We start from the raw sequence: 24,272 nt of genomic DNA, 5'->3' as shown, positions 1-24,272 counted from the left end.
TCTCTACCTTACTGTAGACTTGGTCATGCCTTCTCTAAGCCCTACATTTTCTACTCTGAGCACTTCTCCCAGAAGGTGTCATCCCCCTTCTGATATGACAATTATCCTGGAACTTGCTTCCTGGAGAGAAAATGCAGGCTCTTCTCTGAGGTTAAGACCAGAAGCCTTGATGGGGAGAGGAGCTGGGAAACTTGATAGAAAAAGGTCTTTGCCTTTTTCTACCCACTTCTGGCGCTAGTTGGATGACCTTATTATTTGGTGACACTTTTCCTGCTCACCTGACTGGCTAGATCTGCCACTAAGGCTAGGAGGGAACAGAGGAGAAACTCTCAGAGTAGAACCCACTCTTTTAGCATTGTAAATTTCTATTTGTACCCAGAAAAATGGACTTATAATTAGGCACCGCGAGTCTCAGATTCCTTCCATGGTCTTCAGTGTACATTTCCAGTCACACCTCATCCCTATTGCTCCCTGCTGTTTCTGTTACCTAGGATGAGTTTCCTTCACCCCTTCCTCTCCACCTATCCAACTCCTGCCCCTCTTTAACGCCCAACTCATGACAGATTTGCTACCTCCTTCATGGAGCTTTCTCTATTTAGTCTATATTGTCTATACCATTCCTTTAGCATTTTATTTTAAGCTGCTTTGTGATTGTGCATGTTAATTAATTTTTCAGGTATATCTTGTTCTGCAATGAAAATTGAGCTACTTGGAGGCATTGGCTGGGTTTTGTCTGTATCTTCCAGCACAGTGCTAAGCTCATATTACAGACTCAGCAAACACCTGTCAGGTGGGATAAACCCACAACTGTGATCTTTCAATGGGCCTCTAACATGGAGGGTCTCTTCTCCCAGTTTCTTACAGCCTCTTGAGTGTTAAAACTCTTATTTGCCTAGTCCTTTTGAGTTGTTATTGATACCTTCTCTCTCAGAACTTGACATAAGTTCCCTCAGGGGCAGGTTGGAAGGCATGAGTGACAGCACATGAGAAATGATCACTTTTCATTGACCCTTGCCTTGTCCAAGTCTAGTTAGTGCTCTGTGAATCCATGAGAACAGCGGCCGTGTCTCACCGTTGGACCATTTCTCACCATTATATTTCCTCCAGTTAGCAAGTGCCTGGCATGTGGTAGATGCTTAGTAAGTACTGGTGGAATGAATAATTATTGGTTAAATGAAAGAATGAATGAACAAATATTACCTTGATCTGGCTCTGGGTGACTTGCTTGCCCTGTGGGAAGGGGGCTGGTTTTCGAGAAGTGAGGAGGTAAACTTAGCTGTCTCTCCTTAGCAGAACATCTCAGCCCCTTGGCATTTTGCTCTCACATGAGGTGCATCAGACTGCACGCAAGTAGAATGTTTGATGGCCAATCCCCACCTAACAGGTGCCCATGGACCAGATCAGCATTGTTCTCCCAGCAGGTAATGAACAGAGATCCAACAATTAAAGTTACCTTCTGAGGCTACACCTCCTAATATAACCCACTAGGGCTTGCTTCATAGCTCACTCTCACGTTCCCATCTTTATCCACTAGAAGTTTGGAAATTCCTCCACTGGGTGGGTGGGTCACACATGCAGTAAGTGTTCAATGGTGACCATTTGCTGTTTGATTATTAAGCAGAACCTGATTTAAGGGCCCAAATGATACATAAAGAGTCAATTAATGGTAAAATATTTTCTTTTCCTGAATAGCTCCTTACTTCAAGTATTTTCCTCTTTGGGGCATTATGTAATAATGCACTAGAGAAAAGGGTCGGCTGTATTGATTTAATTGGCTCTTATGCATACTTACCACAAGGTGGCAGCATAACAGCCCCTACTTGCATATTACGGTCATGGATATCTTTTAAACTGAGACAGTGAAAGGAGATTTTTTTCCCCCTTAAGTTTCTAAAATCTAAAATCATATCCCTATGACCTAATATTTAGTTAGGTAGATTTCATAATTAATCACATACTCACATAAGTCCAAGTACTCACACAATATTCTCACATACAACCTGCCGCATGTGAGAGGCTGAATATTCTGTATATTCTGTCCAGCACTTAGTTAATCATGTGTGAATCATACATATTAATAATCATGCAATCGCTTGTGTAAGTAGGCAAAGTCAATTAAAAAACTTATTAATGGTACTTTTAAGACAGTATACCAAGAGTAACCCATTTTAGAGAAGGTATTATTATTGCAGACAAGATGCCTCAGTGGTTCTCGATTGGGAGAGGGATGGTCTCTATAGAAGGAAGGTCTGTATGAGGCTGCGGGAGATGTGCATCGGGAAGTTGTCATCATCTCTTGGCTACAAACATTTACTGAGCACAAATTGTCCATTATTTCATTGTCTGTAAGGCTTGTCCTTGCCATTTAAGAGCTTAAGATCCAGTGTTATAAACAACAGGAAAAACCCAGCAAACACGTGAAAAGACAAGTACCATGACCATTACTTGAGAGGAAAGAGGGAAGCAAAGAAGGAAGAAATATTGATGTTTTATGTTTTTCCAGAGGATGAAGATAGTAGAAACAAACAGTATGGAATGGTCAGAAGATCATGGGAGTAATAAGAAGGAGACCCAGTCTTGTCTTGTCTCTGCCCCTCACCATTCTTGGCCACCTCAGTTTCCTCATGTGCAGAAGGAAGCATTTGGACTTGGATCTTGGAAGCATTACAGGAATATATTTTGTCAACAGTTGTTGTTAGTGGGTTCTCTTCAAAAAGGATTTGTGTTGAAGTAAGTTTGAAGAAAGCAAATTATTATAGTGCATCTCATCCTTTTGCCCACCTCCTAAGAGAGTCACATGTGTGTTAACATGTTAAAGGTCTGGAGTGAGGAAACTGGCTTAGCTTTGTTTAACCTGTCATTTCAAAGTTAATTTAACCATTGAACACAATTCTTCCCTTCACTTCACCCAAGAAACAGCAGTTAACATTGCATAGAATATTAGTGATCTTTGGTAGATAGTTTGGGAACCACTGAATTAAGAAGTCTTTAAATCCTGTCCAGCTCTAGAATCTGGATCAGAAGCTCCAGGAGGGCAGGGAACCAAGTCTGACTTATTTACTCCTTAGCCTTAATGCTTGGCATAAGTGACCAATAATATTTGCAAAATCAATGAATGAACTGTGGCAATATAGATTTTTCCCCTCCGTCTTCTTCTAGGAAGCATGGGCTATGTCCATCGCCCTTCTGAAGTTATGTACGTATCAAATTAGAGCAACTTCAGCTAGGGAAAAGGGACAAAGACTTTTTTAGTCTAAAAACACAAGGGAATTATGCTGAGTCTTTCTTGGAGATGTAAAAGTGTGATTGTCTTGAAGATATTTAACCCTGATAGGATTGGTTTTCCATTTCTTCCTCTGTTTTCATGAGTGGTAGTCTTATATAGATTCAACTAGAAAAAAATAAAATCAGATGGAAGGAAATGACTGACAACCCCATTGTGAAGATCAAAGTGAAGAAAAGATTCCCAGGATGGGGGGAGAATTTTAAGAGACTGAGAGGCTCCTGGCAGTGGAGGATAAAGGAAGAGAGATTCTGTAGAAGGGGGAAGCTCCCTGAAGGATGGGGACATGGTAACCAAATGGTTGGCCCCCAACATTAAGAAAGAAGTTTGAGAAGCTGGTAGAATGAGCTGAATAAGATAGAGGAACCACTCCACAGGCTGGTGAAACTCTGTATGGGTTACAATGGGCATCTTGAGTCAGAAGTAAGGAACTCATATGTGATTCTACCGGATTCTGTATATGTGCATGTTCAGTTAAAAGTTAAACATTTCTCAGGGACTAGACCATTATACTATTAAAGGCATAATAAGGGAAGGGACAAAGTGCTAAAAAACAAAAACTCTACTGATAGGAAAAGTACTGTAGGGTGAGATTTCAGGCTGTACCCAACCAAAGGTATCTACTGCCTCCTATGAACTCCTTTGGTTAAGGCAAACTCTGGAAAGTGCCTGTTAAAATGCAGTTTGTGACCAGAGGAGAAATAACACGTTGATTCATTAGTGATCATATTCACATTGCAGAGAACAGAGTCCTAGGAAACAAAGCACAGGGCAGGTAAATTTTGTTGGGGAAAAAGAAGCTCTAAGTATGGCCAGTGCTGCAGGATTGTACTGCAGAGGTCCTGGGAGTCAGGAGTCAAGGTGTCAGAGGTTGGGGGGACTCCAGATATAAGATGTGGGAGACATCAAAAGTACGTTTCATCTACTTTTACAATTTTGCTCAGAGCAGACATAAAAAGAGACAATATCAGGTAGAAAACAAAAGGTCTTAGAAGATAGCCCAGGCCTCCTCGTTTCTGCTTTATATCAACTGTCTTAATCCTTATTAAGTAACTTATCTCTAATAATAAAATATCAATGTTTATAATCATTAAATATTCATACACATTTTTGTGTCATATTTATGTTATCTGTACAAATATATTTGTAATTATTTTTTCAAGTAAATTAAATCAAATTCAGGGTTTAAGGTTATTCTTATAATTCTTCATTCTTCCTCACTTTTATTCCACCATGATTTCTTAATAAGGAGAAAAAGGAACAGGGTAGCAGTTGGCATTCTGGAATTGCATATAACTTGTAGCTTGTACTATTTCCGTCAAAAACTAGTGGACTCTGTCTGGTATTGAATTGGAGTTAGTACTGTAGTGATAAATCACTCTATGGCTTTACCTCCCCTCCAAGTTATTTTGAGTTTCATTACCACATAGGTCCTCTATGGAGGTATGTCATGTGTGTGAATGTCACTTAGCACCTAGGACCTATAATACTGCAAGAAGGCTGACACTGTAGACTGAATTCATCTTTCCAGCATTCAGGTAGAACAACACTGCAGACTTAAAGTGGGACAAATCCTTTAGTCATGTGGATGACATTTTTAAAGCAACACAGGTTTGTAAGAGTATTAACAAAATTTCCCATCTATTTAGATACAATTCAGTTTTACCTGCTTGTTTTACCCAGTTTGTGCTATTTTTCCTAAGTTTCTCAACCTAGGAAAGTAAATATTAAAAAAACCCGAACCAGACATGCATATAATTCTTGGTATGTGGTGATTCCCATTAAAGAAAGATAAACTAACAGGTTTCAAGGCACAGACAGAATATTAAACAAGTATGTATTATAATGTCAAGGTGAATTGTTAATTCTGATCCAGTAGGAAATGATGCTCCTTGTTTTATTGATTTATTATTTATTTTATTTATTAACTGCTTATTACAGTTAAGAGCTTAACTGTAAGAGCTTACAGTTTGCTTTTAGGCAAAAAAAGACTATTAGTTTTAGGGAGAGGACATGATTTATACTACTGCCCTTCGTTACCCTGAAGAGTTAAATGTTCTGTCAACCTTTCAACACTTGAAGCAGAAAGAACTTCGAGCATGAAATTAATTTACCTTAAGGAGAGCTAATAGCTTCTTCAGGTTCTGATGTCACCATCCTCCTTAGCAAAACAACCAAAGAGCAAGAAGTACCCATATGTTGGCTTGTTGAAATGTTCCAACTACATTTTCGGCTTTTCAGATGATAGATATGTACCATTTTATGCAAAGAAATGTCGCTTGGCTTGGAAGTTTCAGGTTCCAATAGAAGTCCCCACGAGATTTTATGTGATTTAGACACATAGATAAGAGTCTTGTGCAGGCTATGTAAGAGGACACAAGGTGGGGACAGGACCCACTCTATATGTGTGGTGACAGAAAATAGTCTCCAAAGATATCCTTGTCCTAATCCTCAGACCTGTGAATATGTTACCATACATGGGAAAAGGGACTTTGCAAATGTGATTAAATTAAGGATCTTGCAATGGGGAGATTATCCTGGTGGGCCCAATATAGTCACGGGGTCCTTATAAGTGGGAGGCAAAGGATCAAAGTCAGGAAAAGGAAGGTGACAAGGGAAGCAGAGGTTGGAGTGATGCATATGGACTATGGAAGAAGAGGCCATGAGGAAAGGAATATAGTGGCCCCTAGGAGCTGGAAAAGGCAGGAAATGACTCCTGGGGCCTCTGGAAGGAATGTAGCCTTGCTTTTAGCCCAGTGAGACCTGTTTCAGACTTTTCTGACTCTCAGAACTGTGAGATGATAAATTTGTATTGTTTTAAGCTACTAAGTTTATGGTGATTTGTTACAGCAGCCGTAGGAAATGGAAACCCATGTGACCCAAAGCTCCTTTTTTTCTTTGAAGAAAACTCCTGAGAAGTAACATGGTGAAGGAGAAAGAGAAGTTGGAGTTCAACAGATCATTTTCCAAATCCTGATTTTGCCACTTTCTGTGTGACCTTAAATAAGTTATTTAACATCCGTGACCCACAAGTTTTTCTCCAGGAAAAGGGGTCATAATGGGAGTTAAATATAATAAGATATGTAAAAAGCCCAGAGTAATACCTAGATGATTACCTTCAAGATAGATCTCCAAGAAATGTTCCCCCCCCCCAACTCTCCACCAGATCACTGAAGATTTATTGCACAAAAATGGTCCACTTGGCAATTTCCACCCTGTGTTAGGAGCCCCCCAGAGCCCTGGGAAGTTACCAACCCTGGCTTCTCAGTGTGAGTCAAGGCAAAAAGGCTTCCTTGGAGATTGGGTCCAAACCAGAAAGCTCAGAGGAGCTGGGGTGAGGGTTTGGCATTCTCTTATGAACTTCTGACCCTTCCTGCCTCACTTGTCTATCTGCGACCCAGGGACAGCACCATCTTGCCCCCAGCAGCACTGTGTTGATTCATGAAGAGGTGAAAAGCCCATGTGTTCACAATTGGGGCATGACTGCACTCACCTGCAGCTGCTTGGGTCTGGAGACTAAATCCTGGGCTTGTGGGTTCAGTGACTCAGGCAGCACAAGTCGTTGCCTGCTTGCGGTCCAGGCTGCCTGGCATGTTCAGTGTTAGCAAACTAGGGGCCCACATTTCCAGGCGTGGGCTTGGGCGCCCTGGAGAATGTGAACTGCTTTACGAAGCCACTTTCACTAGAGGATATGGAGCGATCCCAGAAAGGCAATATTTGGTTGGAAGAAAAACAAATTTGTAAGGATCATACATAGGAAATGAAGGTGGTTTCTTTCCTCATACTTGAAGTCTCACGATCCAAGGTGAGACGCAAAAGGACAAATCTTTGCTGCTAAACGTCTTCAGGAGTTGCCTTAAAGTGTGTCCCTTTCTGATATGTGGAATTTGACAATTGGTCTCTGTCTATGTTATCTTCTCTAATCTTAAAAAAATTTTTTTAAGTCATTTTTAGTAGATACAAAGAACACAGTTCAATGCCTTTATCAAATCCGCAATAAAGTTAATTTGACCTGTATTTAATAATCTGCATGATTGTGATTGTTCCACATGATAATTAGGCATAAATGGTGAGCAGTTCATATAAATTCCTGTAATTCTTATCACTTGTATACTACCAAAGCATCTTTTTATGATTTAAAAAATTTTTAATTCCTTAGCTTGGAGTGGCCTATAAAGGACCATTGTTGCAGTTTAAATTTCATCAAGCACAGTGTGTATGCTCTGGTCCTCCAAGAAGCAGATGCCAAGGTGGGATTAGATGTGCTGGAGATTTACTGGGGGAAATGGCTGTGAAGCGTAAAGGGGCAGGGTCAGGGTCAGGCCTGGGGAGCCTTCAGACCAAGATGCACCCTGACACCTGTGAAGGGCGGGAGGGGGAGACAGAAGGTTGGGTGGGAAGAATCGCTGACTGCACAGCAGTTTCAAGAAAGATGTGGCTAGGCTGGCGGGGGTGGGGGTGGGATTGAGGAGCCCAAGGCACTTGTTAAGAGGAGTCCCAACTCTCACAGGAACAGGCCTGCACTAGTGCCCCACTCTTTGGTCACTGGCTGGGAGGAGCCTGCTGGAAGCATGGCCTAGGCTTGACCACTGTGGTGGATCCAACTGGGCCATCAGTTAACTGTGCCCCCGTAGCAGGAGAGCTGAGCCAGGCATTTTCATGGTCCCACCATACACACTTATGCATATTAAAAGGCACGGATAGGGAATTCCCTGGCAGTCCAGTAGTTAGGACTTGGTGCTTTCAATGCCGTGGTCCCTGGATCCATCCCTGGTCAGGGAACTAGGATCCTGCAAGCTGCATGGAGCGGCCCCAAAATATAAAAATAGGAAAAAAAAAAAAAAAGCACAGATGTGTGTGTGTGTGTGTGTGTGTGTGTGTGTGTTAACTGCAGGCAGTCAATTCCTGGGATCCCCTATTCCCATACCCTTTGCCAATTTCTCACATCTGAGATGCTCTCAGTCACCATTCAGGTTTTTCCCATCAGAATTGGTCCTGGGCTGTGGGTTCTGCTTCTTTCTGTCTCCAGAGAAAAAGCAAGGCCCTGATGTGCTGGTTCTATAAGGATTTCCAGGACAAGGGCATGGTTTTCCTATGTGAGGAAAGGGAAGAAGGGTTGAGAGAGCACACTGGATTCTTGGCCTTCGGGAGTCTTGGGTTAGAGAGAGGGATTTGGTAGACTCAGAATGTGTGTTGGGAGCGAGAGCTGTGGTTGGAAGAGGCAGATGGAGCGTTTGCCAGAACCACGCTACCAACAGTCACAGAGGGTGGGCTTGTCATTCTAGAGGGAATGTGGGGAAACTGAGAGGGGGATGTCAGGTCCATCTGTCCTGATCCCTGCCAGGCACTCTTACATGACCAGGCATACTCCCCTGAAGGTAGCTTGTTTTACCAGCCTGTTACCAAATAACTCTTCACCTGCCAGCTGATGCCTAAAACTCCTTTAGCTGCTATAGAGCCTTTTATGCCATAATTAGAAAAGTTTTAAAGCAGTCCTCTAGTTTACTACACTACAGTCGATTGCCTCCTAGCTAGGTGTGTCTGTCCCTCTTTAGACTAGGAGTTATTTTGGTTCAGAGACTGTGTCTTTTCCTCATTCAGTTTCCAGCACCTACAAAATGCCTGGTACAAAATTGATTCTCAATAATTCTTTTGTTGAATTGAATGGAATTGAATAGATGCAGATACTTCTGGGAGAAGTACCATAGCAACAAAGATGGAATCACATCAAAGTAGATAAATACCTGGGAGTGCAACACTTTGAATTCAAGTCTCAATTCCAGGACACTCTACCTATAAGACTGTATATGAATGTTTTATCCTTTCTGCATTTTAATTTCCTACTTACAAAATGAGACCAAAGTACCTTTCCCTAATAAACTCAGTATTCCTGTGAGTATCGAATGATGAAGAAAGGACTTTGAAATGTAAAAGTGATGGATAAAGTTATATTATTTTTTTCTTGTTTTGGGGGGTACTTAGGATTTAGTTTAAAGGTAGCCAGTGCTTGGAGCCAGGAGAGCATATGGAGAGAGGGGTTGTAAGGATACTCAAATCTGCCTGGGCATGGAGGTATTTTAGGCCATGAAGCACTGTAATTGCCGGTTGCAGGAAATTCTAGATTAAAAAAAAAAACCTGTAACTTTATTATACAAAACATGAAGTAATCCATGGCTCACAACTAAATAGGCAATTCCCCTGGTAGCTTTTATGCTTTCTATAAACAGGAATAAATGCTATTGACTCAATATACTTGCTTTAATAATAAATCCTATAAACAACATAGCCACCCTTTTATTGCTGGAGAATGGTGTTTGACTGAAGAAACCTACTATTGTTTAGCTCTTTATGGTTTACCAAATGTTTTAATGTACATTACCATTTTGATTCATCATAATTACTCTGAAAAAGGAAAGTAATAGTTTTCATAACATGTCACCACTTAGTAGTTCAGAGCTGTTAAAGGAATTTTACAAGAAAAAAATCAGGTGGTGGTTAAAAGCTTGGGGTCAGATAGACCTGGTTTAATCCAGGGTTTTGCAACGTGCTAGCTGTGTGACCTTGGAAAGTAAATAACTTATCTCAGGCCCAGTTTCCTGTTCTGCAAAATGGAGCCTTAACTATAACTCAAATATTTTCTAGCTAAATGCAATAGCTTCGCATTTGGATTTCAAAGAGGGAAAAGGATCTTGATTTTGGGATGAGCCCCAAGGACTTTCCCAAGTAGTAGTGCTGACATTAGATTAGCTGACGGGAGGCATGTGAATTCTTAGCACAGAGACTGTCACATACTACATTCAATAAATATTCAATATTAGCTTTACAAATAGTTTACAAAGTGTTTTTACATACTTCACTCACTCCTCCCAATAACCTCATAAAGCTTCTCTTTACAAATGAAGAAACTAACACTCAGGGAGCTTATCTTTGTCCCCGGTTACATACCAGCCAAGTGTCAGAGCCGGATCTTACACCCGGCTCAGCTAGTCCTCTAGCTGTGACCACTGCCTGTCCCAGTCAGGACAACTCATCACCAGCTGTGGTTGTTAAGAAAAAGTAGATGATGGGGGTGGGGGAGGGGGTATCCAGCTGCATGGATAACCTACTGAAGAATGAGAGGATCCTTTGCCAAAGGATGAGTGAAGTTAGATGGAAAAGACTCCAGTTTCTGTTTTCTCTTTTCTTTAACGTCAATGAGCAGACCTGTGACCTGAGAGTATTTCTAAGACCTTTGTAAATTCTTAGCAATCCTGGTATTTGATCATTTGTGGCACGTATGAGAATTTAGAGAGAATAAATCCTGTTGGTTAGTTGACATTTTGAGTAGCATTTAATTACATTTATTTTCTGTCATAGAAGTTATATTATTACTAAAAATTTGAAAAATGATACAGGACCTCTAACATAGGTAACAATATAAGTGGTTTTCTTTGCTAGACACAGTGTCTTTTATCATCTCAATGCCTTTGAACATTCTTTTCCTTTTTTTACTGTGTGCAATTCTATCATGGTTTGAAACCCAGCTTTACACTTTTTGGAGGTGTTTTTGTAGAGCAGTGAGAGGAAGATTATCTTTGTTAGTTTGGAAGGAGTTTTGAGGGTCATGTTAACATACTGATATGTGCAAATATACAGGGCAAGTTAATTCAGGTGTGGGAGGCTCATAGTGCAATCAGAACACGGGCAAAGGAGGCTGCCATGAGGAGAGGAGCAGTGGAAGGGGCTCCCTTGGAGTGCGGCTCAGGATCACTGGGAAAGTGATCACACTGTACCCACATGGGGTGATCATGTGGTGAGACAAGAAACCACAAGCGGTGACTACAAAGTAAGATTGGGTAGGTGAGGTGAAGAGAAAGAATATGAGGACAAAGAAGTTGTAGAATTTACTCTGGTTCCCTAAAGAGAAAAAGATGTGAGATAATCCTTTAAGTCGAGGAAAGCCATAGAAGATAGTCAGGTAAGACCTATTATTAGAGAGGAAAAGAAAGTAGGTGTGGTCATTCGTTCACTGCCCCACTCACCTCATTCATTCATTCTTTCCTTCACCTGCCCAGAAAGAATGTTTAAATACCTGCTGTAGACTCAGCATGTCCCCAGATGCTTCTTTTTGGGAGGAAATGATGACACAGTCCCCATCTGCATGGGAGACATTACAAACCCGCTCAGTGATTGGAGAGCACATAGACAGCAGCCTGTATATAAATTCAGAAAAACCTGGTGTCATCTGTGCTGAGGACCCATAAAGTCAAAGGAAGGATGACAGTCAGGGGAAGGTAAACTTCAAATATGTTTACAATTTGCCTAAGGTGTCTGTGTGTAGAACTCTCGTAAATTTAATGCTCAGGAAAACACCTGGTCCACAACCTCGGGAAGGGAGTCTCATTAGCATCCTTCAGTGATGCCTACATGAGAGAGTTGATTTGGTTTCGCCCTTGCCTGGACTCAGTGGTAACTTGTGATGGAATACATTCTATGTATAGACAGTTCTGGCAAACCTAACTTCACCAAAGGAAGAACCCTCATTCCTTGCTGAAAAGACCTGCTAACTATGACTTAATGATGTACTGCTAGCAGGAGGCCAGAAGTCTTTATGATGCCTGGACTAGGCACTAGGAGCTCAGAACTTTGAGGGCCATAGGGAGCTCCCCATGTTTGACTTCAGCAGCAGAGGTAGTTATCTATGTTTCATCTGTAAGGTCCTTTGTCAACATGAGGTTATGGTGTGGCGGAGAAGTCAATATGCCCAGAACTGTGCATTGTTCAATTCAATAAACACCTAATGCACTGAATAGAGACCGAATAGAAGAGCTTCCAGGTGTCTTTTCCTCTCCAAATGACTTTTTCTCTGCCTAGTAACTGAATACTTGAGTTGACATCATGCCAGTGTTTAACTGTTAGTCATATATTTTCTAGATAAGTGACACTAGCTCCCCCTTTGGATTTCAAAGACGGAAAAGGATCTTGAATTCAGGATGAGGCCCTGAGGACCTTCTTAAGTAGTGCTGACAGGTCTCCAGATGGGTTAGGGATATTCTTGATATTATGAACTGAGCAGTCTAGCCCCACAAGTGTGCGCACGCACTACCAAATCTTATGAGGCCATTTGGTAACAATATATTTTGTTATGTTTTTAAGATGTCTTCTTGGGTGGCCAGAATACTAGCCATTAGCCTGGGACTGGGCGGTTAAAAACTCTATGGCTTTCATATTAAAACAGAAATTGAAGTCAAAACAGGATCTATTTTCTGTAGTCCTATTCCCTCCGCCTGTCTCCTGCTTACCTATTTCTATTGTACTCACAGCCACTAGTCCTACTTACGTCATGTCTTAAAGGCCAGTGAGATTTGAAGGTCTGTTCCAGGAGCTTATGTTAGATTTGGATCTTCTTACAAATAAGGCCACTATGTCTGGGTCTGCAATGCTCTTTTCAGGATTCTGGGGAAGAAAGGAACAATGCTGCTATGAAGATTATCCAGCCCCTTTCCCCACTTACCTGCAAGTCCCTACGTAGTGACCAAATGATTTGAAAGTGAGCTATGAAGAGACCTGCCCTGTTAGAGGTTTTAAATTATGTATAAGGATATTTTGCAAGAGCAGCAGAACAGAACAAGTTCAAAAGGACAGAGGAAACATGCTCCAAATCTGTGGCAAACAGGATTTCATTGAAATTTACAGGATTCCTTGGATGTGTCTTTGATTCATGCACTGATTTCCCAACAGTTTGAAACTATTTCAAGCAGTGTTTAAAGAAACAAAACTTTTCTCTGTAATAAAAAATAAGTTACTCTATTTTATAGACAAACTGAAAGTTGACTATTGTTTGAGTGCTTTTTTTTTCAAATGGGGTGAATGGTTAAAAGAAACTTCATCTTTTTCTCCCTCTCTTTCTCTCTCTGCCACTCCCCTCTATTTTAACTGAAAATGAAAAACACACCATGTGATTTAGCCAAAGGAAGTTTAGGATGAGTCTTTGGGGGAGAGGAAGTAGTGCAACCAGTTATCATGTTAATCTTCCATTATATGAGTCAGGCTCGGAGCCAGATTTGCTGCTTATACCAAAGAACAGAATGTGAATGGTTAAAAAAGGTCCCTCCATTCTTCAGATCTGGTGCCTATAGGTCAGCTTGATATGTTTTCTAGCATCCTTGTCCTGCACACATACTAAAAACTGAAAGTGACTGGAGATAAAAGTCAGATTATTAAATATGAAATACCTCCTCCTTTTTTCCCCTTCAGTAAATGTCTCTGTGTAGTTAATTATGAACATAAGCCACCTCAAAATTATACTTCTATGTCAGTGTTTCTGGACAATTCTCTCCTCTTGTTCTCTGGCTCGATTTTCCTATCTGTTAATGCGAACAATAAAAGGCCCCGAAGGGGCATTAAGAATACAATATAACGATGGTTTTAGTGTGGCATGGAAGTCAGGATGTGGGTTAAGTTGGGGGAAAGGTGATTCCCATTTTTCATTTGATTCTAGGCTTAGTTATTGGTTTTACTGTCTTTGAAATTCCTCTTTTCATCAGACCTCAGTTTCTGTATTTGAGTTGAGTTCAATAATTTAGCTTAGTGATGATAATGTAAGTGTACCTTATTTTATTGTTGACTTATCCTAACATGAAAGGAATTATTTTGAAAAATAGAATGAATGTGGAACACCAGGAGAGGGTGTGGCATCTATTTTGTCTCTCCCAGTAGCCCACTGTGAGTCTTTCAGTAGGTCCCTCAATGGTGCTAGGTCGGTTTCCTCAAATATGACAGGATAAGGTTGTAGCAAATGACCTCTAAGGTCCCTGAAAGATGAAAATGAACTGCATTATTCTGTCTTCCAGCTTTTGATTCACCAGAGCTTCACTCTTTGATTCACTCAGTAGTTATTTACTAAATGTCTGCTATGTGTCAGGCCTGTTCTAGTAGTTGGGGATTCAGGAGTGAACACTAATGACAAAATTCCTCTCTTAGAGAGCTCATATAGACAGACAATGAGCGTATGAATAAATGCATGTTTTGTCAATGGTAAGAGATGTTATGAGGAAAAATAGAGCACAACACGTGAATAGAGATGGTAGTCGTTGGGGGGGGGCAGTAGAGTTCTCTTATACAGGGTGGTCAGGGAAGTTCTGTTTTACAAGGTGACATTTGGACAAGATCCTTAAGAAAGTGAGAGAGCGTGGCCGGCAGAGATCGGGAGGAAGAACAATCTAGGTGGAAAGAACAGCAAATGCAAAAGCCCTAAGGTGGGAATATGTTTTATTTGTTCAAGGATGAGCAAAGATGCCAGTGGTTGGGTCAGAGTGAGTAAGGAGAAGAGTGACAGAAGATGAGCTTGGGGAAGCACGGTGGGCAGGGCAAATCAGGGCAGTCACTGAAAGACTTCTGGCTTTTTCTCTGAGTGGCATGGGAAGCCATTGAAGGGTTTGGAGCAGAGGGGTGACATGATTTGATATACTTTTTTGGCTGCTATGTTGAGAACAGACTTAGGGGAGTAAGGGCAAAAGCAGTGAGACTAGTTAAGAGGCTACAGCAACAATTCAGACCACAGATGATGGTGACTTGGGTTAGGACAGTAGTGATGGAAACGGTGAGAAGTGGTCAGATTCTGGGTATTTTTAAAATGTAGTGTCAACAGAATTTACTGATGGATTAAAATGCAGTGTGAGAAAAAGAGAGGTGTTGGGGATGGCTCTCATATTTTTGTGTTTGGCAACTGAAAGATTGGGGTTGCTATTTTCTGCGATGCAGATGACTACAGAAGGAGCAAGAAAATCAAGAATTTGGCTTTAGGCATATTAAGTTTGAGAGGCCTAATAAACATCCAAGTGGAGATGTCAAGATGGTAGTTAGATATTTGAATCTGGAATTCAGGCTGGATTTAATAGATGTATATAATCTCTCTCTATATATATTTATATATCATATGTATATAATATATAAATATTTGGGAATTTCCATTGTATTGATATTATTTAAAGCCACGGGTCTGGATGAGATCACATAGGGCCCAGGCCAATAGTTTTTAACCTTGGCTGTACATTAGAATCACTGTGAGAGCTCGTACATGTATGGATGACTGGGCCTCATCCTAGACCAACTCTGGTCTAGAGTATAACGCTGGGGGTCTGCCCCGGCACTGGGAGTATTTAAAAGCTCTCCAAGTTATTCTAACATAAACCAGGGTTGAAAACCACTGACCTTGAGAGTGAGTGTGGATGGAGAAAGGAAGAGACCTGCTTCCTGCTCCCCTACAGTGTTTAGAGATCAGGAAGTTGGGAGGAACCAGCAAAAGAGACTGAGTAGGAGCTGGCAGGGAGGTAAAGGATGTTGTGTCCTGGAAGTCAAATGAAGAAACTGGCTCAAGAAGGAGACAGTGATCAACTGTGGAATGTGCTGCTCAGAGATTAAGATAAAGAATGAGCAGGGATCACTGGATTAGGTAACGTGGAGGTCTCTGGTGACCAACTGGTGATGTGATAGGAGTGAGGCCTGATTCTCTTATTCTAGAGGGAATTGGAGGAGTGGAGTTGGAAGCAGTGAATAGGGGTACAGAGGAATGAGGTGGAAGCTGGAGGGGGACTGAAGGGTAAAGGGAGAGTTTTTTAAGAAGAGACACCTTACAGCATGTTTGAAGGTGATCGTAGGAGGGAGAAAAGCTGATGATGCTGGACAGAGAGGCAATAGTTGTAAGAGTGAAGTCCCTGAGAAGTCCTGGGTGGGGGTGAGATTCAGGGCACAAGCGAAGGGGCCGGTCTTAGATCAGTTCATTCTTTTGGCAGAAAAGAAGGCAGAGTACGTGTATACAAACGTGGATACACTGGTAGATTTGGTACTGGGAGTGTGTAGAAGTTAATTTTATTCTCAGTGTTGGAAATTTTGTATTTGGAGATTTGGAACATACTAGAGTAGTAAATTACATAATCTTGAGACTATGCATGCTTGTAGCCTTCAGAGGCATACAAATAGATGTCAGAGAAACAAAGTAAAAAGACACTATATTAATATAGCCAACTATCGTATAGATATTTAAAATTATGTTTTAGAAGAATATTCATTAAGTGGGAAATGTTTTTAGCATAGTGTTAAGTGAAAAAGGTATAAATAGTATGCTCCAAATTAAAAAGAAGTATGAATGGTATGCTCCAAATTAAAAAAAAATACTTATGTGTATTTATATATATAACAAGACAGCAAAATCTTATCAGCTCCATCTGGATGGTGAGACTATAGGTAACTTTTATTTGTACTTTTCAATACATTATTAACTTTATATAAAAATTACGTGTTTAGAAAAAGCAATACAAAGTAGAATGTACTTAAAATTAAAATTAAAAAAATACAAAATACAAAAATAGGACTATTTTTTCCATTTCACAGTTGTTCACAATGGAAGTATAAATTTATAGAATTTGACTCTACAGATTGGATTAAGGTTTACAATAAACTCACACCTCAGAGGAAATATACTCATAGGTTCTGGTTGGGTTATTCATGGAAAATATTTGATGACTAAATTAGTACACAGCTCAGTTATCTGGCATCTCAGAAAGGAATTGTAATTAAATCTACCATAAATCAAACTCTGGATTGTAATCGGGGATTCAATTTTTTTAAAGTTTTGTTTGTTGATATAAAATGTTCAGTGTAATTGTTACTTTTGCCAACCAAGGGCGTTTCTATTTCCTCCTCTTCCTAAGGTTTTGAGATTTTTCTGAGATTCTCTCTGCTGTCCTTATTTTAGCACTGACTATGGCATGACTTCTGGAGTAATTAGGTGACCACAATTAAGAGGCAGAACTTCTCAATGTCATAATCTTTGGTAGTAAAATGGCACTAGCACTCCAAACTGAGCTCCCATGTTTATGTCATTGTAATATATCAATCATTAGCTGGTTGTTGGATGTCACCAGCTTTTGGTGGCCTGATGCTTATAAGCAATGAACAGTCCTTCTACCCAGATATCAGTCTAACTGAGTCTACAATAGAATCCCAATGAAGTTACAAGAATGTGCCATAGAGATGAGGATGACTATGTGGACAGAAAAGCCTTTGGAGAACTGACTGGAGATAAAACATGACTGTTTGATTGGCATGGGATAAAGACAGAGAGAAGGAAGAATAATGGTGACCTCCAGTAAAATGAGTTATGTTCTTCTTTATCCCTTCTAGATTCAAAAAGGGTTATAGACCTGCTATCACAAATGGAAAACTTTCAGGTAAACAGACAACAGTTAGGATACGGTGCCATAGATCCTTCAAACACGGCACCTGTAATAACTCATCAACTGAGGGTCTAGAGACTGACTTGCCCTCAGGGAGCTAGCATTTTATGGATGACATCAAACAGGACAGCAGGGCATTTCCAAAGCCTGAATCAAGAATCAGCATGCACCTCCAAGAAAGAGATAAGTTCTTCTTTGGGTTTTTCTCACAGAGATCACTTAGAAAAATCAGTGTGACTTTAATGTTGGCTACATGGGTACCATATAATACATTGTAATACATATGTATGTATTCTATTATATAATGTAGTCTTACATAAGAATATAGAATATATTCTTACAGAATTCTGTAAGTTTAGAGGATTGAGCAGAAGTGTTGAGTCTCGGAGACGTGCTATCAGAGGATAAATGTTACTTGCGAATTAAAAGGCACTGGAGCAGTGAGCTCTGTCCTTAGCGCCGTCATCAAAACTGATTGCGGTGTATTGCTGCCAGCAGGCCTCTCCACACCAGCAGGTGCCAGGCACAGAGCGCACCGCTCCCTCAGACGTTGACCCTGTGTTAGGGAATACGCTGACGTGTGATGTTTACTCCAGGAACGAACAGGGAGGCTAATGCCCTACTCCCCGAGGAGCAGCCCACGTACCATAAAGGTTTTATAGCTGTTCAAGATAGACTTCAGGTTCATTCCTTCCAGATTCATTCACGGGGGGAGAAAGCAAGGGAGGGCATGGTAACAGTAGGGCAATGTTTAACTCAACAGATTCCAACGTCTCAGAGGTGAAGATGATCAAACCCCCAGCTCCCCACCCTGTTGGCTCTACACACAGAAAACGTCAAGGGTGGGCACACTGCCAGATGTTCCAGGGAGCAGCTGAACTGAAACAGACCTGCCCTGGGAAGGGAGGGAGAGAAATAGAGCCAAGGAAACCTAAGAAGGAAAAACTGGCAAACTACCCCTATAGCTTTGCCACTGACCCATTTAAGTGTTTGTTACGGTGAGAATTAGAATATATCTGAAATGTTATTGCTATTAGTATTATTATAGTTTTATCAGTTAAAATTTATTAATTGCTAGACACCAGGTTAAGCATTTACATGCACTTTCTCAGCTGTTCTGCTCACCCTATGAGCTAGGTTCTATTATTATCTCCCTTTTATAGAAGAGGAAACTGAGGTTGAATAATTTGTTATTTAGTAGAAGAATTTGAAAGTAGGTCTGTTAAATGTGATTAAAACTTGAGGTGTGTGGAATCAAGAATCAAGGAACTTAACTAAAGTTGCTTTAAGTTGTAGGTCCTTTGGATGGAAAGGAGTCAATCTTTTGGCTACTGAACACTTTACAAAAGTTACTTCATTGTTTCCCTATAGAGTAGATATTAATTTTCCTGTTTTAAGGTAGAATCACGAATTGAATTTAGGTTTGCCTAAGCCTAAAGCCTCCCTGTTTTCATAACACCTTATTGGGAAGAAAAGGGAATGGAAAGGAATCTCCATTTTCAGTGAAAATGGTGGAGAGATGCATGCCATGAGGAACCACATTTATAGATAGTTCAGATCTCATTTTAAGCAGTTGATGCAACTCCTTCTCATGATTACTTATGAGAAATACTGCTTGATTTGAAGTTCACTTTCTTTGAAGCTGCTAATAAACAATAAAAATCTTAAGATACATAGAAGGACAAAGAATACAAAGCCTAGTTTGAAATTGTAACTTGTTTTAGTTTACAAAGCACTTTCTTAAACTTTGCAATGGTTCTGCCAGTCCAGTTTTATGATTTCCCAGTCTCCGTTTTCTTTTTACAATGAGGAAGCCAACACCAATCCCTAAATATTTATTACATTGTGATCATAGCAGCCGCTACCATTTGTGCATCCGGGACTTTACAGGCATTATCTTGTTGGTTCTTCACAACCACACGGAGGGGCAGACAGCCTCTCTTGAGCAGCAAGGAAATTGGGCTTCACAGTGGTTCCGTGGCTTGCCCAAAGGCAGAAGGGTAATAACTGAAAAAGCCAGAATTTGTTAAGCTTGGCCAGTGTTCTTTTTCTTACATTATACCCGTTTTCAAAGCAAGAAAGTTGGATTATCAGCCTCTTAATACTTGAAAGTCGGCTGGAGAATGTGAAACACTTAGAGATAATGTTGATCTCTTTACCCGACTTTACATGCATTGAAACAAAGGCAGAGTGCAAATGATTTATTCATGTTAGATCAAACAAGTTCTTATTTGAAAATTGAAATTTTTCGTTTCAGTTTTCAGTTCTTTCGTCCTAATGACTAGTTTCCCTAAAGACGTGTTTCTGTAACAAAAGATGAAGAAAGTATGACAAATTAGAAAAAAGAGGAGAGAAAAAAAGGAGAAATATAAGGACAAGAGGGCAAAGGCAAAAAAGCAATTGCATCAACAAGGAAGAGACTAGAGCAAGTAATTACCATTTGTACTTTTCACAGGGGAAAACCTGGACACAGAGAGATGAGAGAACTTATCCCATGAATGAAATACAGGTGAGAGTTCTCTTGGGCCCTTTCCTTCCTGAATTGCCCTAAACCTAGCTTCAAAACAAGATTCCAAGTTTCCAGCATTTAAATGTGCATAGGATAAGATTTATAAATTCCAATTAACTTTCGTGTCCTTGTCCCTCTCGAAAGGCATACATTTTAATGACCTGTCTACTTCGCTGCCCCTGAAGCCGTGCTCCCCCATGGCCTGTAAGCAGAAATACTTAGCCCCTTCCTGTAGACTCAGTGCCATTCCAGATGCTTGAAACAGTTAGGGTTTTGATAAAAACAAAGAAAAATCTCCGTAATCCATCGGTCCACATTGCCTTGTGGTTGATTCTTGTAGTGTTTGCTGTCATTTCTTTATACTAAAACCAAGCTCCTCCCCTAAGTGACCCTTGTTAAACAATAATTTCTCAAAAATAACACCAGGGCTTCCCTGGTGACGCAGTGGTTGAGAGTCCGCCTGCCGATGCAGGGGACACGGGTTCGTGCCCTAGTTGGGGAGGATCCCACATGCCGCGCGGAGCGGCTGGGCCCGTGAGCCATGGCCGCTGAGCCTGCGCGTCCAGAGCCTGTGCTCCGCAACGGGAGAGGCCACAACAGTGAGAGGCCCGCGTACTACAAAAAATAATAATAATAATAACACCAAAACAAAGCTGAGTTTAGTCTTGTCTCAGTAAGGGAGAGCATGACCTTGAGAGAGTCTTTAAGTGATGTCTCAGAGTGGAGTGCCCTCAGGGGGCAAAGTTGGGATATTTATGAGGTTTTGGATTCTAGTTCAATGTAGGTCTTTCAGTCTCAGGGCTTGATTAAGGTTGGGTAAGGATCATGATATAAGAGTCTAGGACTGGAAAATGTAGTAAGGCAAGGATTTTATAGCTGGGGATTCAAAGAATCTTAGAGAGAAACTATCATTTGATGCTACCTATTGAAGAAATGAACCATTTGATATTCATTTAAGTGGGTTTCGGGGATGTTCCTAAAATGAACAATACAGTTTATTTGCAACTTTTATCTTCCTAGGCAAGAACTTCTCAAAATATTAAAGCCATGTTAATGACTATTGGGGAACAGTAACATCATGTTGATGTAGATAGTGAGCTGTGTGGTTGTAAATGGTTTTGCTTCTCACTTTGTGATCATTGTTCAGCCTAAGCTAAAAGGTAGACCATTAACATCAAGACCAGTCTGGGGATGGTTATTTCACCCATCATGCCTGTGGGTTTTCTTGTTCTTCTTGATGGATCATGTAATGGACATCACAAAACACAAAGAAGGATCATTTGATAGTGGTTATATAGCAGCATTTAAAACTCTGGAGATCATACCTCTAAACATTGCAATATGGACCGATACTATGATCAAGAGTTCATTGTCCACTTCTCAGCCAGGAACAGAGGGCACCCAATTTAAACCAAGAGAATAGAGCCTATCCCCAATCTGAAGTGCCCACAGATTCAGATAATTTACCAGATTACTTACATTTAGGATTTTTGCTTTCTAATTATTTTGAGTAATATTATAGATCCTAGAGAGGTCTATAGGGATCTAAGCACAACATTCTTCCCCTAAAATAGTACATGTTTACCCTCAAGAGGCCAATATTATATCTAAAGTGGCTCTATTCTGATCCAACACCTGCCAGATTTCATGATCCTTCCAGGCAAGGAGTTCTATGGCTGTGGTGGCATTATTGAACTCTTCTGCATTTTCTGAACCATGGTATGTAATATTTTTGCAAGTTTCCATTTGAGGCTGTCTGGTACTTCTATGAAGCCATTCTCAGAGTGCCAGAGATTATCTCTGTGCAGTTTATATCTGGATTTCTCCCAGTACCCTTTTCTGACTCTGGATGCAATGACTGGCATTCTATAAAAGCCTCTTTGAATGCCCCTCACCCCAAGATTTAATCTCTCAGTTTACCATTAGGGCTAGAATCTTAGTGAGTGCTGCCATCTGAGAGTAGCAGGGATCTGCTCCATGTTATCCCTTTTTCTATGAGCCCCTGCCTTTATATAGCCATCTCCTTAGGAAGCATTAGACCACCCAGAAGTTCTTTAATTTGTTGACCCCATTCTGAATTGGGGTTCCTGTTGGGGTTTAAGAACGCTTATTTACAAAGTATTCCAAAATTATGGACTATCCAAAAGCATAGCTACTATCAGTGGAAATTTTCCTTCTATTTCTAGCTAGCTTTCAAGCTCTGGTGAGTGCACCATGTTTTTCCATCTGGGCAGACTTTGCTTCTGGTAAGGAGTGATAGTCTTACCTAGAATTTTGCTGTATCAGTGTTAAGATATGACCTGTTAACAAACAATATTGAGTCTGGGTTTTCTAAAGGAGTTTCTAATAAATCTACTTAGGGCATAGATGTTTTATGAACAGAGGTTAAACAGTCACGAATTTCCTATTTTAAGTAATGGAAGAAAAATAACAGGATTTTAAAGTACTATAATGATGACTAGAAATATATGAGGGAGAAAATAGGATTTCGTGTGCAGTAAGCCTGTTCGCTAAGAAGTGTGTATTTTCAGTAAGTAGAAAGACTGTACAGTATGAAGGACCATCAAATTTAAAGGATACCCTAAAACCAAGTCAGCAGATATCTCTACTGGTTTAGCTGCTGTGATTATTGAGGAGATGGGTAGGCTTTTGCCACTGGGTCAGGAAGGGGCGGTTAGTAAGCTCTTGATCTCTCATAGTTTCCATAGAGTTGAGTCAGAATGCCAAGAACCCATCCAGTTAATTAGATTTATGATAATTAGATAGGCCCAGACTGGGAGGTTGTTGGAGAGCTAATATTAATTAGACCCGTTCACGTTTAGATTCTAAGGGAAGAGGTTTGGTTACTGAGAATTTGGTTAAGTCCTATAATGGAGTGGCAATTAGAAAACTTGACAATCCATGACACTTGAGTCAGTGAGATCGAAGAATCCTCTCAATTATCTCTGGCCCAGTAAAATTTTGAATGACTTGTAGTTGGTTAGGAGTAAAGGATTGACTCCCTTGGGATAAATCATATCCTAGATCAGGGCATGACTTTTACTTTTTCTGTAAAGGACCAGGTAATATAGTCTCTGTCACAACTGTTAGAGTTATGGTAGTGTTAAAGTAACCATAGACAATAAATAAATGAATGAGTGTGAATGTTTTCCAAAAAAAATTTGTTTACAAAAGTAGGCAGCAGGTTGGATTTGATTAGTGGCTATAGTTTGCCAATCCTTGTCCTATATAATGAAGTTACTTTGACAACATTTTGCCTTCTCTTTGGAAATATGCCTATCCTGAGGTAGAACAGTAAATAGATGGAGACAGTCTTAGAGTTTACCTCATTTTAGAACACAACAAAAGGTTTTCCACATACTGCAAAAGAGTAGGACAACAGGGAAAGTTAAGGTCCTTGTGGTCCTGGTTGAGGATTTATGAAAAGCAGCAGATGCCTCAGAAAACCCCTGGAGCATCACAGTCCAGGTATATTGTTGATTTGCCTTAGAGAAGGCAAACAAGTACTGACTATTTTGAGCTAAAAGGACACTAAAGAAAGCAGAACACAGATCTACAACTGTGTAGTATGTAGTCTCAGGAGGCACTTAACACAAAATGGCATTGGATTTAGTATCAATACTATAGGGAAGCCTTGAAAGATTATCTTACTCATGATCTGATGAATCTATACCTTGTCTATTGGGGTTTTTGCCTGGAAGGACAGGAGTGTTACAAGGGCCAGGATAAGGTGTGTTGAGTCCTTTTTCTATTAGACTTTATACAATCAATTTTAGTCTTTCTTTAGCCTCTGATGTAAGAAAGTTTTGTGCAAATTTGGGGAGAACTGGGTTAAGATGGGTCTTGGACCATGGCAGTGAGAATGTCTTGTTTGGATTTTGATGGACCTGTAACATTGTCAAGTGCTGGATCCCTGAAAATATCACCAAGACAACTTATAAATAAGATAAAGTTGTTTTGGGGACTTCTCCGGCAGTCCATTGGTTAAGACTCCATGCTTCCACTGCAGGAGGTGCAGGTATGATCCCTGGTCAGGGAATTAAGATCCCACATGCCCTGTGATGTGGCCAAAAAATAAAAGAACTTAAAAAGAAAAAAAAGCAGATAAAGTTATTTTTCCCTAAGCTATTAAGGAGAGCACTACAATGACAAGAGTTTTAGCAGTGTCTCAGAGGGTGGGAGGGCAAAGTGGGCATATTTATGCATGTTCAGAAAGTGGTTTAAGGTGGGTCTTAAATTATGAGGACTTGGTTAGGATTGGCTA

General features: G+C 40.4%; 1 long non-coding RNA gene across 3 annotated transcripts in view; it reads left to right on the top strand.

Annotated features, from left to right (window-relative positions):
- Positions 1–24,272, top strand: part of LOC309814499 — a 338,026-nt gene that overhangs the window by 51,313 nt on the left and 262,441 nt on the right. For 2 of the 3 annotated variants that reach the window (XR_014295697.1, XR_014295698.1), the window contains exon 3: positions 19,955–20,008. The exons of the other annotated variant lie outside the window; for it this stretch is intronic. This is a non-coding gene — a long non-coding RNA (uncharacterized lncRNA). The remainder of the gene's footprint in view (positions 1–19,954; positions 20,009–24,272) is intronic. 3 annotated transcript variants of the gene reach the window in all.

Source organism: Mesoplodon mirus (genome assembly GCF_964341445.2).
Source record: "Mesoplodon mirus genome assembly, chromosome: 13".
NCBI lineage: Eukaryota > Metazoa > Chordata > Mammalia > Artiodactyla > Ziphiidae > Mesoplodon > Mesoplodon mirus.
This window is presented reverse-complemented; position numbering and strand designations above follow the sequence as displayed.